Raw genomic sequence first — 19,030 nt, 5'->3', positions numbered from 1 at the left:
GAAGATCTCTATCCAGGGCCGTGTATCCCCCCAATCTTTCCTGCCACCGAACACACAGCAGGACCACCTGGGTACCTGGGCCTCTTCTGCCAGACTCAGGACTCAGGGAAGCCCAGGAGGCAGGTTATTCTCCACTTATCCCTGCTCAGCAAAGCCAGATACAGACAGGATGTTGATCTGCAGATTGGCATTGAAATATTCTGGCTCTTAGCAGTGCACCAGGGGGGGCTTGTCCCAATTTGTAAGAGCCAGTTGTTAAATTGGGGGGAGTTTTGTGAGCCATTTTCTAAGCACATCATTATTCAAAATTAAATCATATAAAATTAACATTAAATTATATAAAATATAATTAAATGAATTATATTGAAAACAAAGGGAATAAACACTCAAAACGTCACTTCCTGGTTACTTCCCTACATTTTCCTATCATCTCTGCTCTTGAGGTTACTTACATCAATTCCACGCACGTGGTGGAAACACTATGTAATGGTGCGCTGCTGTGGGTCTTTCCCCAGCCTCACGTTCAGCCAGTCGTGTCGGCAGCTTGACAGTGGCTGGGGTGGGAGTATATACACCACAGGAATAGGCAAGTGCCACAAAGCTGGGGTTGATCTGTTTTGTGGATTTTCCAGACTTAACACAGTGATGGGGAAAATGTTGATAATGTAGGTTAAACTTAAAAATGTGTCCTGCTTGCAGCTGTAAATAGCACCCAAAAAATTGAGGAAACTTTTTCTTGAGTAATTAAAAACTGTTATCCGATTTAGCAAAGAATTGGTCACACCACTGACTAATGAGTGCAGTGCCAACATGTCCTTGTTGTCTCACTTTGGTCTTACTTCTTAACATAAATGAAAGTATCAACGAACGTTCATGCCAACACCACGCTTGTGCATAGATTGCAACCCTAGCTTGACTACGGATACAAGAGTTTGGCAAAAGTCAGCAAAAGCATTCTATGGAGAATCAATTGGCTATATGGAATTTATAATACTGGACATCGTATACTTTGTTATTATTTGTAAATTATGTGTTACGTATCCTTTAAACCAGTAAACTCTATAATAAACTTACATATGTATATATGTGTACATTTATTTCTTGGAGAGCTGGTTGTGAAACATTTACCAGCACATCCCTGGTTTCATTAAGATACTTATCTATCTTAACCTAACACTTCCCCCACTGCACTGACAGGTGCCAGGAAGAACCTCAGACAGGCTGACAGATACCACAAAATGCAGAAGAGTGCTTTTCCATGTTAATGTGTAGGAAAAGGAGAGTTCAGTCTTTCCCATAAAGCCACCCAAGTAAAATCATGAAATGGGTTTACTACCTTTGTTTTTTTGCTGAGGAAGATTAGCCCTGAGCTAACGTCTGTACCAATCTTCCTCCACTTTATATGTGGGTTGCCACCACAGCATGGCTGGTGAGTGGCGTAGGTCTGTGCTCAGGATCCGAACCCATGAACCTGGGCCATGGAAGCGGAGTGTGCCAAACTTAACCTCTAAGGCATGGGGCTGGCCCCTGGGTTTATTACTTTTGACCCTATCTTCAAGTGAAATACTTAAAAAAAATAAATTTATTATTTATTTACTTATTTAAAAAATCCTATTGTACTATAGAAATGGCAGGGATAAAAGGAATCTTTATATGAAATAATTATATATAATCTTTGTAAAAATACAACATGAAATATCTGTAAAAATAGTTGAAACTTAGGCTATTTTATATAACTGCAACAGACTCACAGCTGAATCTTTCACCATAAATTGGCCCCCTTGGTCAAAAAATAATAATAATAAGGAATTCTATGTTTTGTACACAGAAAGGGAACAAATTCTTACTGGGCACCCACACCACGCATCAAGCTCTTTCAAAAATGCTGTCCTGTTTTTGTTTATTTGTTCATTTCCTGGTGTTTCCAAAAAGATTTGAGGCCACTTGTAAAGATAAATATGAAACAATAGGAGAGAAAAATAGACAAAGAAATCAGACCAAAGGGTAAGTGAGGGCAGCAAAGCAAATTTTGAGGGTACAGCTGGTACACAGAAATACAGACCATGAGATGGGGCTGCCCAGCTGCTGATGAATAGATGCAAATTTGGCTCTAAGGGTCCTGGAGTCCAGGGCAGCAGGGGCCCTGGAAGGCGTGCTCTCACGGAGAGAGCGTGCCCTCGCCTGATTCAGGGATGAGACTCCTGGACACGTCCAGCACCGAGGTCCAGACACGCAGCTCTCACACTGACTCGCGTGATACAAAAGAAGACCGAAAATATCTAGATTCACATTTTTCCATCTTATTAAACTCATTTCCTCTTTTGAGAAACATAAAATCGCGCTCTCCCTTTTCAAGATTTCAAAATAAATATTGTGCATAAAAATAAGTCCAAGAAGCTACAATGTGAAATGCGCCTTTTCACGGAGAACTGAGTGGAATCTAGACGGAAATATTGTGTACTCTTCAGTTTCAACTCACCTAAGAATTAGGGCTTGGAGGTTTAATTCTTCTGCCCCTGCGATGTGCTATTATCAACAAATAAAGCCATGAGACTTGGGGTAGAAGTAATCTACCTCAGGTAGGTGAGGCTGCCAGGACAGAGTGAGGTCAAACAATTGCTGTTTCATGAAGACATTTGGTGAGCTGCCCAAGGTGGCACAGCCAGGAAGTGGCAGGACGCAACCTTGAACTCAGGCCCTCTGGTCCACAAGGCCAGGTGTCCAACCTCCATGCCACGGGAGCTCTCAGCCACAGAAGCTGCTTTACTCCTATGTCCAGGTTCTTTCCACATCCTCATATCCACAACACGCTGAGAGATAAAATTAAATTATTCTTATTAAAAATTAGATCTGGTGATTCCAAATATTTGGGGCTTGGCAGATCCTTTGGGAATCCGATGAAAGCCATAAATGCTCTTTGCAGGAGAGTGCATATGTCCACAAAAGCTTGCATACAAGCTCAGGGAGCTCATAGGCCCCATGAAACTCCTCAGGGGCCCGTGGTTTCGGAGATCAGAACTCCTTACTTAATCTGTTCAGCACAAGATCATCTCATACCTCATACCCTTGCAGACACTACCTGAACGTACACAAACACTCCCTGCACTTAAGCAAACCTGAGAGTGAGGGCCTCCTTAAATTTTGCACCCCTGGTGCCTCACTTGCCTCACCCTGGTCCTGGCCCTGGCCCAGCAGCCCAGGAGATGTGTAAAGAAGCCAGCAGAGAGAGGGGATGATGAGGCACCCAAGAGAACTTCCTTCCACCACATGGTCTTGGAAGCATCAGCCTTTCGGTGAGGGAGCACCCGTGAGCCACACAGTGGCCCATGGGGAGTAGGGGTCACCCAGGGGCAGCAGGGGCCACGGCAGAGCCTCTTCTACACCTCAAGATCCATGCTCCCATCGTCTTGTTCAATTTAGTTCTAACATCTGTGCTTGGAGCTGTGTGCACCTGTTCCCATTTTACAGAGAGCTCGGGCATCTGCTCACCTTCCCCCAGCTGGCAAGTGGCAGAGCCAGGTCCTAGTGCAGAACTGGCTGGCCCCAAGGCCCAGCACTGTCCCCTGGCCCACACCACCTTGCAGGGAGCAGAACATACCAGAGACCTAGTGACACCCATTTCCTTCTACAAGGAACCCTGTTAAAACCCCAGTGTGGTGATGGCACTGGAGCTCATTGTGGCTAAGGGTGATCTCTAAATCTTACATGCTTTTCCTTCCTCGAGCTTTCTTCCTCATGTCTTAATCTTCACTTGCATTCAAGAATTTGTCCTTATTTCTTTTACTCAAGAGCCATTTCTTAGGGTACCCACCCTGTTCCAGGCACTATTCCGGGTGCCGGGACCCAGAGGGGAAGGGAGGGAGGGCCTGGTCCCTGTCCTGAAGGAGCTCGGGTCCAGAGGGGCAGCAGACCTGCAAACAAATAGCCCTGAACACGTGCTGGAGGATCATGGGGACGGGGGGGGGGGGGCGGAATTTGGGCACTGGTGACAGAAGAGAAGACATTAGCACTGGTCCTGAGAATTAGAACAAGGGGGATTTGCCTAGACGAGACAGTGGGGAGGGGATCCTGGCAAGAGGGACTGGCAGGAGCAGGGCCTGGTGCCTTCCAGGAGCAGTGCATGGCTGGAGTAGTCAAAGCGTGAGGGCCGGCAGAGGGGGGAGCAGGAGATGTGACAGGAAGGTACATTAGGCCCAGTGATAATCGCTGCTCTTTAGTTTTGATCTTCATCTAAACAGTGTGATGTTTATCAAAGAACTGTCTTCCTACGGCTTCATAATTCTTTCTTCTTTCTCACCTGCTTCTGAGCGTTTCTCTAATCTGGCTGAGACATCACCCTTGAACAAGCACACCTGCTTTTCGGGGCCTGTGGGGTGTGTGGTGGGGGTGGGGGGTGGATATCAAGCTTCTCCTGCCACCTATACCTCCCAAGCAAGGATGCTGGCCCCTGGTGGCCTCCTCTGGCTGTAGATTCTAGGGTAACAGAGTGGGCTCCTGGCAAGGTCGTTACTCAAGCAGGAGCTGGAGTCCCACTCTGCATCCCTCAGGCCGCAGCTTCACTCACAGGAAAGGATTTTCCGGCACAGCTCACAGCTGCTTGGCCAGCTGCCTGGCCGATTGGGGATGGTTGAGTCCAGAGGACGGCAGATTCCATCTGGTTATTCCAGGCAGGGTCTGGGTCCTCACTTGCCTCCATTCTTGGCCCTCTGCTTCCTGACCGGGGAGGGGTCAGGTTTGGGTAGCTGGGCATGCCCTTGAGGCCCAAGATCCTGAACCAGCACAGTGAGCTCTGCTGGGCAGACAGAGGGCGGGGTACTTAGCCTTAAATGCCCTGACACAGAGTAAGGGCTCAGAAAGTGCATGCTGAGTGAAAAAATAAACGAATGATGAGAAATACCATGAGCAGAGAGAAATATAGAGCTTCTCTATAAGCTGGGGGATAAGGTGGGGGTTGAGAGAGAGAATGGTAAAAAATGCAAAAGACCTGCTATGTTCCAGATTGTTCAGAGAGGGTGGGGACCACTGGGTCATGGATGCTAGCTGTCCCAAGCACACTCAGATTTTGACCACTTCTGCTGTAAGGTAGGATGAGTATAATTTTTTTAGCTCTTTATTTTGGAATAACTTTAGGTTTACAGGAAAATTATGCAGATAGTATACAGACTTTCCATATCCCCTCCCTCACCTTCCCCTAACGTTAACCTTACCTAATATGGTGCATTTGCCAGAACTGAGAAAATCATGTTTGTACAATGATGATAAACTCTAGACTTCATTTAGATTTCACCTATTTTTCACTAACGACTTTTTTTGGTTGTTGTTCTAGGATCCAATCCAGTCCAGGGTGTGAATTCTGGATTTAGTTGTCGTGTTTCCTTACTCTCCTCTGATGTGTGATAGTTTCCCCATCTTTCCTCGCTTTGCATATTCTGCAGACTGTCCCTCAGTTTGCGTTTGTCTGGTGACTAGCCTGGGTTATGGGTTGGGGGGAGACTAGCGCTGAGGTGAAGGGCTTTCCTCTTCGCACACTAATGAAGTTGCACAATCCTGCATGACTTACCCCTCCGGGAGTCGACCTGGTCGCCTGCTGCAGGTGAAGCCCGCTGGGATTCTCCACTGTGGACTCACCGTTTCTCCCTTTCCGTACACTAGCCTAAGGCCGCTCCTCACTCGAGGTGAGGGGGTGGGAGGCAAAGCTCCCTTCCAGGAGGGAGGAGCGTCTATGTGTATCACGCGGAATTCTTCCCTATAACTATGGAAGCAGCATGATAACAATCCTTTAGTTCCTTGGCAATGTGGACAGTTGAGGACGAAAGCAGTGCACAATTAGAAAATGACTAGAAAGTTGTCAAAACCCTAGAATTCAAAAAAATCTTCTCAAAATATATGATCAACTGTTCTTTCCTTTTCAAAGGTGGCCAAAATAGAGCTCTTAGCCAAAAAGATCATCGTTAAATCTATTCCGTCACCCCACCCCCAAACGTCTGAAAAATGAAAACACTTGTCCAAAAACACACAAAATAAAACAAAAGCAACACCAATCATTGAGCTTGAACCAGTCACTCCTCATCCATCCCTGCCAGCTCCACCAGCTCTGCACCACAGACGTCAGTACCCCAGCTTATGGAGAGGCTGAGGAACTTGACTGGAGCCCCACAGCTGCCACGTGTGTACCCACCCATCTCCCCACCGCACAGCCTTCTCCTGTCTTTTCTCTGTGGCACATTCACTGCCTTTTCCAGCTGAGAAAGTCCAAGAAGCAGAGTCTACCCTGGATGGATGAACTTTTATACACCAAAAATCTCTCTAAAATAGAAACAAAACAAACAACAGGACAATCTATGCACAGCTGTGGCTCAGATCATATTGTCTTCTCTCTCCGTCTATCCCATCCACGGCGATGTTCCTGTCCGCTCTCCCAACTACAGGCCTCAGAGCACTGTTGGCACAGTTTAAGGAAATGAGATGGTCAAGAAGGTGGAAGATGCAAAGTCTTACCTTGGCAATGCTCAGTGGCTTTTCACCATAGTTCTTCAAATCCCAGCACACCTGTGGTGAGGTGGCCTTCTAGCTATAACCAGCAACTTCTGATGTAACCTAAAGAAAAAGCCCATCCCAGTCGTCTCAATCAGTTCCCATAGCTCGTGGCTTCCTGCCGACAGCAAGCACCAGGCAGAGGTGGCAGGTTCCCCGGTTTGTGATCAGAGCCTCACCAGCCGCCCCCAAGGAGCCCCGCCCCTCCAGCCAAGCACTTCAAAAAGTTTCCAAGGGCTCACTGGGTCCAGTGGGCACTGCTGCCCCAGAAAAGCCCCTAAGGAAGGGCTCTGAGCAGTTGGTTTTTCTCCCACCCCGGGCCACGTTAGTCGTAATGCCCCTCTGCCACCAGAAAGTTTTCTCATGGGGTTTTGGTTTAACAACACAGGCGGTGTTTTTCTTGTACTGAGCCTGGCAGGGTTAGTAAACCTCCAAGCTAACTCTGCAAGGTATTTCGCTCTGCCTGGCAGCATCTGTCTGCAACATACGAAAGAGCTTGGGCTCTGCCACCTTGTGCCGTCTGCGGGAGCCAGGGCAGCCATTCCCTCAGCCTTGTTAGTTTTGTTTTGTCTTCCAAATAGTGCTGATAATACCTAGCCCATAAAATCCTATGAGTGCAAATGACAGAATGAGCATGAGGGACAGGCACAGAATTGGCTTTCAATAAATGAATACTAATTTCCTGTTGTTTTTTTAAGGCACTCTAGCCCACTGTTGCTTCTGATCTCAGAGCTTCTTTAACGGTGCTACTTTACTTGGCTATGAAAACTCAGAAGAACAGAGAACGATAGAGGAGATGAGGAGAGGACCCTAACATCTGGAGCAGTGAGATGCTGTCCTGCACTACACCAGCCAAGGGACCAACAGGACCAAGAAGGTTGCTGAGATGACCCCGGGAGACTTATTGGTCCACCCAGACATGATGAGCCACTGGTCACCTGCTTTCTGATCCATTGATCAAAGGGAGCCACTGGGTGGGCTCCTCACCTGCCTTTAGGTCTGGGAACCTTGGGAGGGCTGGAATTCAGACAGGCCTCTTCTGCTCCTAGCCTGGGACCACAGTCCAGAATCTCAGTTTCCTCATGGAGTTTCTTTCCTCAGATTTTAGGACTAAGACAATAATTTGCTGTCAGTTCCTGAGCTTTTCCCCAGATGTTCATGGCAACAGCAGCAGCAACATAGAGTTCTCGGGATCCAAGTCTCCTTGGAAACTATGTGCTTCATTTCCCCAAAAGGTTTCTGTGAGAATAAGTGGATTAACGTACAAAAAGTATCTATTACAGTATTTAGCACATAGGAATGTCAAATAACTGGTAGCTGGTGTGAATATGTCTAATCTAAGTCCCAAATCTTATCTTTAAAATTGCTTGGTTGTCTTCTATCCTTGGTGGTAAAGGGCCCAGAACCCTGTTCAGAACCAGCTGTGCTCAGTGAATCATACTTATTATTAATTTATTATTATATACAACTCCTGACCCCTGAGAGTTGGATCTAAGCATTGAACACAAGTTGAAAAAAATCCCAAATTCCTTAAACTTACGATGTAAAAAGTTACTTATTTGAGATGAGGTTATTTTCTTGTTATTTCAGTTCAACTAACACAACAAACTTTTGGGAATGTTTGCTGTGTAGTAAGCAGGCACGAGAGGCTGGGGGTGGAGATAGAAATAGGCGTGACCCTCCTTTGAGGGTCATGCGAAGGGGTCTGGTAGACAGACAATTATAATGGGGTGCAGGGTACCGTCAGTGCAGCCATGTAAGCCTCAACAAGGCACAATACGGGAACAGAGGCAGGAGCAATAACTCCATCAGGGGTCATTGGGGGAAGTTACCAAGGAGACGGCTTTGACCATGATTTGTGACTAAGAATCCTACAGAATCTCAGAGGCAGATGCTTAGGTTGAAGCTTTTACTGAACAAGGATCCAGTGATGCTGTCTGAATTACGTCTAATGCCTTTATCAGTGGGGACCACATAAGTGACTTTTGAACAACTTTTATATTCTTGGACCTGAGGCTATAGAGAATATAGTCGGGAACAGGAAATCTTTCCTAGGGAGAAAGTCCATTTTCCTCTGACTCACCCATTCAAGGTTGGAGTGAGAGGGGACATGAGAGTTTGCAAGGAGGGGAGGTTCAGGGTAAGCTGGCCTTTGTGTGGTCTGGAAAAAAACGTCACCTCTCTGTCCGCCTCCAACAGACAGGGGTCGAAAAAACAAAAACAAAAATGGCTTCCAGCAGTTACTCAGAAAAGAACAAGGAAATGACCTTGCTCTTGGGTTTCAGATGTCTGAGCAGAAGTGAAAGTTAATTTCAGCCATTTTCACCTTCACAGAGTCATAGAATCCATGAGAAAGGCGGAGCGGAGGTGGGGGAAGGACCCAGGGGAGAAGATGAGAAGCAGCCAGACGTGTGAGGTGAGGCCAGGGGTGTCCTTTTCAGACACTTGTGTCAGAGAAGCTCAGCCAGGGCCCTCAGGGCTGCACCGAGACCAGACCCCAGCGCTGAAGTGCCCAGTTCACTGTTCAGCCTCACTGGCTGCCCCTTTTATTTTTGCACATTTGAGGTGACATGCAAAATTTGGAGCTCTCCTTCCGTTTGTCAACACCAGCCTCCTGACACCAGCACATTTCCGATCAAGATAAAAATCTGTGGGCAATAGGATTGCTTAAGTGGAAGAAACGTTAAAATAATCCAGTTCGAAACTCACTTCGGGAATGGTGGCATGAGAAGATGAGAAATTTCCCTCTGAAGAAAAAAAGTACAAAACTAGACAAAATTGTCAAAACCAACTATTTCAGGGGACTCAAAAGATGACCAAAGGCAGACAACAAATTAAGTGTTTAATCTTGAAAAACTGCTACTGCCTCCGAATGGCCATGAGTCTGTGCTCTTCTTGCTTGGAGGGTCTACATCCCCCCACCTCCACCCCTTAGCTTGGGTGATAAGAGTCACAGCTTTACCAGTGGGAATGGGGGGGCGTGGTTTGAGGGCTGATAGTGAAGACCAGCAGCTTTACCAGCCGGAAGTGACAGATTCCGTCTGGGATGGGGAGGTGAAAATCTGCAGTTTTATGGGTTAAAGTCATGGAATCAGACAAGAAGTGAAAAGCTGCAGCTTTACCAGCTTGAAGTTGTAACCTCTGTTCAGAGTGGGCAGAAGATCACCCAGAAATGTAATGGGAGAAATCCTGGAAGTAAGAGACCCATGAAACGCCTGAGATAATAAACTTCCCATGCATCCCTGACTGACTGCTAAAATATGCATGAGTCAGGGAGACCGGAGAGAGTGCAGCAAAAAGTGAAAGCCAGGGCAGATTGAGAACTTACTGTAGACGGGAATTTGTTCCTCCAACCACACACAGCTTGGGCAGCAGAAGGTGGAAGGTTTACAGGTTCGAAGTGTCTGAACATAAACTCTGTCCAAATAATTGCCTGATCTTCCCTTGGCAAAAAAACAAAACCAAACAAAAAACCAAAACAAAACAAAAAAAACTGCACAGTGATATCTGTGGCTGCACACCATGGAGGACACCAACTTCATGATTCAAAGTCCAATTTTCAACTAGAAATTCCTGGATATGCAAATAAAAATGAAACCATGACCACACACACACACAAATCAATAGACTCTGATTCCAAATGGGCCCAGATGTTGGATTTAGCAAAGACTTCAAAACAGCTGCTATAGTTATGTTCTAAGCACTAAAGGAAAATATGCTCAAAGAATTAAAGGAATTTGTGTTAACAATGAATCAATAAAAAGAGAGTATCAACAGAGAAATGGAAATTATAAAAAAGGATCAAATGGAATTTCTAGAGCTGAAAACTACAAGAAATAATATTGAAAATTCACTAGATGTGCTCAACAGCAGACCTGAGATGGCAGAAAAAAGAAGCAGTGAATTTGAAGATAGAGCAATAAAAGTTACCAAATCTGAAGAAAGAGAGCTGAAAGAATTAAGAAAAATGAACAGAGCCTTAGAGACCTGCCAGACAATGTAAAGTGTTCAAATATAAATGTAATAGGTGTCCGAAAAGGAGAGGAAAGATAAAAAGGCACAGAAAAATTATTTGAAGAAAAAATAGCTGAAAACTCCCCAAAGTTAGTAAATGACATTGACTTAAAGAATCAATATTATGGTCTGAATATATGCATCCCCCTAAAATTCACATGGTGACATCTAATGCCCAATGTCATGGTATTAGGAGGTGTAGCCTTTGGGATACGATTAGGTCATAAAAGTGGAACCTCATGTAAGGTGTATAGAAACAAATTCTCTCAGTTTTATTTATCTGAAAAAGAAAGAGAATTAGTGTCCTTATAAAACAGGCCTGAGAGAGCTGCTTCTTCCCTTCTACCTTGTGAGTTTTCAGTGAAAAGATGGCCACGTATGAAGCGGGTCCTCACCAGACACCAAATCTGCTGGCACCTCAATCTGGGATGCCCAGGATTCAGAACAGTGGGAAATAAATTCCTGTTCTTCACAAGCCACTCACTGTATGGTATTTTGTTATAACAGCCCAAAGGGATTAGGATAGACAAGAAACTGAATGAACCCAACATAACATAAACACAAAGAGAATCACACCTAGACGTCATGGTCAAAACACTGAAAACCAAAGAAAACCGATAATCTTGCAACAGCAAGAGAAAAAAATGATGAATTGCATTTATGGTAACAACAATACAATCAATGTTTGACTTCTTATCAAAAACAAACGATGGCTGGAAGGCAGTGGAATGACATATTTAAAGTGCTAGAGGAAAAAAAGAACTGTCACCTAAGAATTCACTATCCAATAAAATTATCCTTCAAAAATGAAGGTGAAATAAATACTTTTTCAGATAAACAAAGCTGTGAGAATTTATCTCTATCTGCCTTACACTACAGGAAAAACTAAAGGAAGTCCTTCTGGCTGAAAGAAAATGATACCAGACAGTTACCAGTTCACAAAAAGGAATAAAAAGCACTGAGAATGGCAAGCATGTAGGTAAATAAAGCAATATATATTATAATATAAACATATATCGTCTTTTATTCTCTTAACTTTTTAAAAACACCTGTGTGTTTTCTGTTCAAAGCAGAAATTATAACATCATAGTGTGGGTTTATAACATATATAAATATATATGACGTTAATAGCACAGAGGAGGGAGCATGAGAAATGGAGCTATATCAGTGCAAAGTTTCTTTTTTCCACCAAAAATCAATATCAATTTAAAGCAGATTGTGATAAATTGAAGATGCACATTGTAATCCCTAGAGCAGACCCTAAGGAAAAAACTCAAAGAAATTTAGTTAAAAAGTAAAGGAGAGAGGTGATCTCAGCAAGTTAGCACAATAGGAGTCCCTTCCACAAAAAAACAACAACAGTAATGAATAAAGAACTACAAACAGATGAAAATAGCACTGGGAGGGCTCTGGAATACAGTGAAGAACTTGCAGCAACTTACTGGAGCCCAAAATCAGAGGATAGCTGCAAAGAAAACCACAGGAAGTATCTCACCTGGCTCACCCCGTCCCTCAGTCCAGCACAGCTCACTGCCGAGAGGGATTACCTTGGCATGACCTCCCGACAATTCCCATGGGGCAAAGGAAGATCAGATGGACCCCAGCAACCCTTGCCACTGCTGTGGACATCCAAAGTTTTCACACTGAAGACTCCCACAGTATTTGCTGATACTGACCCCAGCTGACAGAGCTGCCTGGAGTCCATGCTGCTGTGCCCTCCTAGAGAAGAAGCCACCGAGATGTCCCCTTCAACCCCAGGGAACCAATGCTGTGCTCCCTACCCTGAGAAGGAGCCACCACTGCACTCCCCCAGAGCCGGAGCTGCCATGCCCCCACTCTTTTCCCCACATTAACAATTGCATGAATGCCCTGGACCCTAGCTCAGCAGCTGTTCTCTGTACACTCATGCCTCAGACCCTGGCACCACCGCCACAGCAAGCATACCTGTTTCCTGGATCCCAGAGTCACAGTCACTCCACATGTGCCTACACCTTGGACACCAGTGCCATTGCCACAGCAAGTATTCCTGCACCCCAGACCCTGGAACTACGGTTGCCCTGCATATGCCTGCTCATCAGACCTGGCCCTATAACCACTCCACTGCATCTCAGACACTGGTGCCACCACTGTTGTGAGCACACCTGCATGCCAAACCCAGTAGCAAGAGGGACCTTCTTGGCCTTGACATCCCCCTGTGGGGAATAAAGAGAACAGAAGGACCCAACAGCTTTTGCTGACAAGGACTCCAACAGCCCTCACTGACACTGTGAACACCCACAGTCTTAGCCACCAAGGACCTCCGCAATCTTCGGTGATGCTGACTTCAGCTGATGGAGATGCACAGAGACCATGCCATTGTGCCCTCCTCAGAGCTGGAGTTGAAAGTGTGTCCCCCAGAGCTGGAGCAACAACACCTCACCAAGCCAGTGCCCTAGAATCCATCTCTAGGTGAAGCTCTTCTCCCATCCAAAGCCAGTTTGTAAAGTCTTGCAGAGGTTACTCCTCTCTCAAATGTGCAGACATCAACACAAGACTACATAGAAAATAAAACATTAAGGAAACATGATACCACCAAAGGAACAAAAAAATATTCCAATAACTGACCCCACAGAAATGGAGACCTATGAATTGCCAGTCAAAGAATTCAAAATAATTGTTTTTAAAAAGCTTAGCAAGCTACAAGAGAACACAAATAGACAACTCAGTGAAATAAGGAAAACAATATATGAATAAAATGAGAGGTTTAACAAAGAGATAGAAATATTAAAAAGAACCAAACAGCTGAAGAATGCAATCAATAAAATTAAAAAATGCAATAGAGAGCTTCAACAGCAAACTTGATCAAGCAGAAGAAAGAATCTGTAAACTCAAAGACTTGATGATTTGAAATTATCCAGTTAGAGGAGAAAAAAAGAAAGAAAAAGAGTGAAGAAAGCTTACAGGACTTGTGGAATAGCATCAAATAAACCAATATATACATTATGGGGTTTCTGGAAGGAGGAGAGAGAGAGAGAAAGAACTTATTTAAAAAAATAATGGCTGAAAACTTCCCAAATCTTGGGAGGAAAAAGGACATCCAGATTCATGAAGCTCAAATGTCCCTAAAAAAGTTGACATCAAGACATGTTATAATCAAATTGTCAAGAGTCAAGGGCAAACAGAATTTTGAAAGCAGAAAGAGAAAAAAAAGCATCATATATAAAGACATATCAGTGAATAAAGCTATCAGTGAATTTCACAGCAGAAACCTTACATCCAGAAGACAGTGGGACAATACATTTAGGATACTGAAAGAAAAATCTGCCAACCAGAAATACTATAACCAGCAAAATTGTTCATTAAAAGTGTAGGCAAGAGGGGCTGGCCCCGTGGCCGAGTGGTTGGGTTCGAGCGCTCCGCTGCAGGCGGCCCAGTGTTTCATTGGTTTGGATCCTAGGTGCAGACATGGCGCTGCTCATCAGGCCGCACTGAGGCGGCATCCCACGTGCCACAACTGGAAGGACCCACAACGAAGAATATATACAACTATGTACCAGGAGGCTTTGGGGAGAAAAAGGAAAAAAAAAAAAATAAAATCTTTAAAAAAAAAACCCCAAAACTGTAGACAAGAGAAAGTTTTTCCCAGACAAACAAAAACTGAAACAATCTGTCGCCACTAGACATGCCTCACAAGAATGCTCAAGGGAGTTCTTCAGATCGAAGCAAAACACGCTAAACAGCAACACAAAGCACATGAAAGCATAAATCTTACAGATGAAGGTAAAAACATAGCCACATACAGATTAACATAACACTACATTGGCGGTGCATAAATTACTTTTAACCATAATATAAAAGTTAAAAGTTAAAAATTTATGAATGAATATGCAATATAAAAAGAAGGGAACTCTGACTGCAAAAACACCAAGTGTGTGTGGGAGGGGAGTAAAAGTGTAGTGTTTTTGTATGGAATTGAAGTTAAGTTGTTATCAACTTAAACTAGAAGGTTGTAACTACCAAATATTTTATGCAAGCCTTGAACTAACTACAAAGAAAAAAAATCTATAATAGACATATGAAAAATAAAGAGAAAAGAAACAAAGCAAATCACTACAAAAAATCATCAAATAACAAAGGAAGACAGTAAGAGAAGAAGAGAGGAACAAAACAACCATAGAACAGACAGAAAATAATCAACAAAATAGCAAGAGTAAGTCCTCATCAATAATAACCCTAAAAGTAAATAGATTAAACTCACCAATTAAAAGGCATAGACAGGCTGAATAGATTAAAAAAACAAAATCCAATGATATGTGGCCTACAAGAGACATATGCTGGATTTAAAGACACACATAGGCTGAAAGTGAAGGAATAGGAAAAGATATTTCATGCAAATGGTAATCAAAAGAAAGCAGGAGTTGTTATATTTATATCAGACAAAATAGACCTTAATTCTAAAACTCTCTCTAGAGACAAAGAAGGATAATATATAATGATAAAAGGATCAATTCAGCAGGAAGATATAACAATTATACATATACATATGCAACCAACATCAGAGCACTTAAATACATAAAACAAACATTGACAGATCTGAAGGCAGAAATTGACAGCAACACAATAATAGTAAGGGACTTCAATACTTCACTGACAAAAGTGGATAGACTATCCTGACAGAAAATCAATAAAGAAACAGCTGACTTGAAAAACACTATAGACCAAATGGATCTAACAGACATTTCTGGAACTTGCACCCAATAGCTTCTCAAACACACACACACACACATTTTCCATGATAGATCACAAAATGAGTCTTAAAAAATTTAAGAAGATCATCCAAGCATCTTTTCTGACCACAATGGAATGAAACTAGAAATCAGTAACAGTGAGAAAACTGGAAAATTAACAAGTAAGTGAAAACTAAACAATGCATTCTTGAACAACATTGGGTGAAAGAGGAAACTGAAAGAGAATTTAAAAAGTATCTCAAGACAAGTGAAAATGAACACACAACGTATCAAAACCCATGGGACACAGCAAAAGCAGTACCAAGCAGGAAGTTTATAATGATAAATGCCTACATTAAAAAAGAAGAAAGATCTCAAATAACTTGACTTTACATCTCAAGGAATTAGAAAAAGAAAAATAAGCTCAAAGTTAGCAGAAGGAAGGAAATGATGAAGATTAGAGCAGAAATAAATCAAATAGAAAATAAAAACAACAGAAAAAAATCAACAAAACTAAGAGTTAGTTTTCTGAAACAACAAACAAAATTGACAAATCCTTAGCTACATTAAGAAAAAAGAAGATTCAAATAAATCAAACCAGAAATGAAAGAGAAGACATTACAAAGGATGCCTCAGAAATAAAAAAAATCATATAATGAACAATTATACGCCAACAAACTGGATAACCTACAAGAAATGGATAAGTTCCTAGAAACAATCAAATCACCCAAACTGAATCAAGAAGAAAGAGAAAGCCTAAACAGACTACCACTAACTAAGGAAATCGAATTAGTAATCTTCCAAGAAAGAAAAGCCCAGGACCAGATGGCTTCACAGGTGAATTCTACCAAACATTCTAAGAAGAATTAACACAAATCTTTCTTAAATGCTTCAAGAAAATAGAAGAGAGAACACTTCTAAACTCATTTTATGAGGCCAACATTACCTTGATATCACCAGACAAGATGCTACAAGAAAAGAAACTACAGACCAATATCCCCGAAGAATACAGATGTAAAAATCCTCAATACAATACCACCAAACTGGATTCAAGAGCACATTAAAAGGATCATACAGCTCAGACTTACCCCTGGGATACAAGGATGGTTCAACATACGCAAATCAATCAATGATTGACACAACACATCGACAAAATGAAAGAAAAACACCACATGATCATCTCAATAGACAGAGAAAACGCATTTGACAAAGTTCAACATCCATTCATGATTAAAGCTCTCAACAAAATAGGTTATCAAAGGAACTCACTTTGACACAAGAAAGGCCAGATATGAAAAGCTCACAGCTGACATAATCAATGCGGAAAACTGAAAGCTTTCCCTCTAAGATCTGGTACAAAGTAAGGATGTTCAGCTTCACCCCTTCTTTTCAACATAGTACTGGAAGTCCTAGCCAGAGCAAGTAGACAAGAAAAAGAAATAAAGGCATAAAATTGGAAAGAAAGAAGTAAAATTATCTTTGCAGATGACATGATCATATCCATAGAAAACCCCAAAGACTCCACACAAAAAAACTGTGAGAGCTAATAAACAAATGCAGTAAAGCTGCAGGATACAAAATCGACATAGAAAAATCAACCACATTTCTATATGCAAACAACAAACTATCTGAAAAGGAACTTAAGAAAACAATACCATCTGTAATTGCAACAAAAAGAATGAGATACTCAGGGATAGATGTAACCAAAGAGATGAAAGACTTGTACACTGAAAATTACAAAACATTAACGAAGGAAATTAAAGATGACACAGATAAATGAAAAGACATCCTGTGTTCATGGATTGGAAAAATTAATATTATAAAATGTCCATACTATCCAAAGTGATCTACAGATTCAATGCAAGCCCTATCAAAATCCCAATGGCATTCTTTACAGGAACAGAAAAAAAATCCTAAAATTAACATGGAACCACAAAAGACCTCAAATAGCAAAAGCGATCTTGAGAAAGAAGAACAAAGCAGGAGACATTACATTTCCTGATGTCAAAATATATTACAAAGCTACAGGAATCAAAACAGTATAATATTGGCATAAAAACAGACATATAGACAAATGGAACAGAATAGAGAGCCCAGAAATAAATCTATGCATCTACAGTCAGCTGATCTTCAACAAGAATGTCAAGAACATGCAATGGGAAAGGACAGTCTTTTCAAAGAACAGTGTTGGGAAAACTGGATATTCACATGCAGAAGAACAAAATTGAACCTTTATCTCATACCATATACAATAATCAACTGAAAATGGATTAAAGAATTAAATGTAAGGCCTGAAAGCATAAAACTACTAGAAGAAACCATAACGGAAAAGTCTTTTTTTCTTTTTTTTTTTTTGAGGACGGTTAGCCCTGAGCTAACTTCTGCCACCAGTCCTTCTCTTTTTGCTGAGGAAGACTGGCCCTGAGCTAATATCCATGCCCATCTTCCTCTATTTTATATGTGGGATACCTGCCACAGCATGGCTTGACAAGCGGTACATAGATCTGCACCCGGGATCTGAACCGGTGAACCTCAAGCCGCCAAAGCGGAATGTGTGAACCTAACCACTGCGCCACCAAGCTGGCCCCAGGGACAAGCTTCTTGACAATGATCTGTGCAATGAATTTTTGGATACAACACCAAAAGCTCAGGCAACAAAAGCAAAAATAGATAAAAGGGATTGCATCAAACTAAAAAGCTTATGTACAGCAAAGGAAAAAAGTCAACGGAGCAAAAAAGCAACCTATAGAATGGGAGAAAATATTTTTCCTCTACTTTATATGTGGCAGGTGTCCCACAAATAAAGTAGAGGAAGATGGGCATGGAAGTCAGCTCAGTGCCAGTCTTCCTCAGCAAAAAGAGGAGGATTGGCGGCAGATGGTAGCTCAGGGTTAATCTTCCTCAAAAACAAAAAAACCCAAAAAAAACCCCAGAAGTTTATCCCCTATGGTTTTTTTCTGGTAGTTTTATGCTTTCATATCTTATATTTAACCATGTGTCTGATAAGGTGCTAATATCCAAAATAGGTAAGGAACTTGTACAACTCAATCGCAAAAAAAAAAAAAAGCAAGAGAAGAGAAAAGCGATTGAAAAATGGGCAAAGACCTGAATAGACGTTTCACAAAAGAAGGCATACAAATGGCCAATAGGTATATGAAAAGATGCTCAACTTCATCAGGAAAATGCAAATCAAAACAGCAATGAAATATCACTTCACACCTCTTAAAATGGCTATTATCAGAAAGATAAAAAGTATTGGCAAGAATGTGGAGAAAAGGGAATCTTTGTACACTGTTGGTGAGAATGTAAACTGGTACGGCCATTATGGAAAATGGTCTGGAGGTTCCTCAAAAAATAAAAAATAAAACTACATTATAATCCCATTTCTGGGTATATAGCCAAAGGAAATGAAATCAGTATCTCAAAGCGATATCTGCACCCTCATGTTCATTTCATCATGATTCACAATAGCCATGACATGGAAACAACCTAAGTGTTTATCAAACAGATGAATTGATAAAGAAAAGAAAATATATATGTGTATACATTTATACATATATATGCATGTGTATATATACACACACACAAAATAGAATATTATTCAGCGTTTAAAAAGAAGAAAGTCCTGCCATTTGTGACAACATGGATGAACCTGGATGATATTACATTAAGTGAAACAAGCCAGATACAGAAAAACAAATACTGGGTGATCTAATTTATATGTGAAATCTAAAATATTCAAATTCATAGGAACAAAGAGTAGAACGATGGTACCA

The 19,030-nt window shown here is 42.1% G+C and overlaps 1 protein-coding gene across 6 annotated transcripts in view; it reads right to left on the bottom strand.

Moving 5' to 3' along the window:
- BLK (BLK proto-oncogene, Src family tyrosine kinase) overlaps positions 1-19,030 on the bottom strand; it is an 86,615-nt gene that overhangs the window by 56,208 nt on the left and 11,377 nt on the right. For 2 of the 6 annotated variants that reach the window (XM_070261316.1, XM_070261314.1), the window contains exons 1-2: positions 9,863-10,076; positions 6,499-6,597 (exon numbers count right to left, since the gene is read on the bottom strand). The gene's annotated coding sequence lies outside the window, so the exon portion shown is untranslated. Of the gene's footprint in view, positions 1-6,498; positions 6,874-9,862; positions 10,099-19,030 lie in introns of those variants that run through there. The other 4 variants (XM_070261312.1, XM_070261315.1, XM_070261311.1 and 1 more) reach the window with 3 other exon arrangements.

Source organism: Equus caballus, chromosome 2 (assembly GCF_041296265.1).
Source record: "Equus caballus isolate H_3958 breed thoroughbred chromosome 2, TB-T2T, whole genome shotgun sequence".
NCBI classification, from domain to species: Eukaryota; Metazoa; Chordata; class Mammalia; order Perissodactyla; family Equidae; genus Equus; species Equus caballus.
This window is presented reverse-complemented; position numbering and strand designations above follow the sequence as displayed.